The sequence below is a fragment of the Etheostoma spectabile genome, chromosome 23, assembly GCF_008692095.1.
Source record: "Etheostoma spectabile isolate EspeVRDwgs_2016 chromosome 23, UIUC_Espe_1.0, whole genome shotgun sequence".
Lineage (NCBI taxonomy): Eukaryota > Metazoa > Chordata > Actinopteri > Perciformes > Percidae > Etheostoma > Etheostoma spectabile.
Window position 1 is genome coordinate 19722202 of NC_045755.1, and position 830 is coordinate 19723031.

The 830-nt window shown below is 42.4% G+C and overlaps 1 protein-coding gene across 1 annotated transcript in view; it reads left to right on the top strand.

Annotated features, from left to right (window-relative positions):
• The window catches only part of LOC116673112 (thyrotropin-releasing hormone-degrading ectoenzyme), a 230640-nt gene that overhangs the window by 205814 nt on the left and 23996 nt on the right, over positions 1–830 (top strand). The window lies entirely within an intron of this gene.

Below are 830 nucleotides of genomic sequence, written 5' to 3' on the forward strand. Positions count from 1 at the left end.
TCAAAGCGCTTTACACAAAATCAGTTAAACAGATAAAACACAAGTATAAACTTGAGACTACCTTTACATTAATTAGTCCATGTTAGTGCTGCCTTTGGTGATCCCCCTCAGTGTCTCTACCCTTCACGACTCTATTTTTAGAGACGTTACCTTTCGTCTCCTCGGACTCTTCTTCACGCTAATTAAGCCGATCTAGCGCTGCCTTTCGTGTCTATTTAACGACACTACACATTCACACTTTTTCTTTAAAGTGCTACCTTTTGAGTCTGCCTTTCTCTGTCTTTCTCTGTATATAAAACCCTAACCCCTAACCCTAACCCACTTGAGACTACCTTCCCACTAATTAGTCCATGTTAGTGCTCCTTTGGTGATCCCCCTCAGTGTCTCTACCCTTCACGACTCTGTTTTTAGAGACGTTACCTTTCGTCTCCTTGGACTCTTCTTCACGCTAATCAAGCCGATCTAGCGCTGCCTTTCGTGGCTGTTTTTGACACTACACATTCACACTTTTTCTTTAAAGAAAAAGTGTTTGAGTCTTCGAGTTTTTCTTTCTCTGTATAACACAACCTTTATACTTATTCCTTGTCCTCAAAAAAAAAATCCTAAAACAATAATAATTCAATAGGGGGAGAAGGGCCTCAGTAAGACCCTGTTTACACGTTTACTCTTTTAAAATGTCGCTTGGTCGATTAGTTAACAAGTGGCCAGCGCTAAATACACGTCCAAACGACCAAAAGACAAATCGTGAACCGATCACTCAAAACGGTTGCCGAGGCGGTCAGGTACGTCTTCTCCACCAAGGCGGTTCTGGTGCTGGTTCGGAGTCGGTG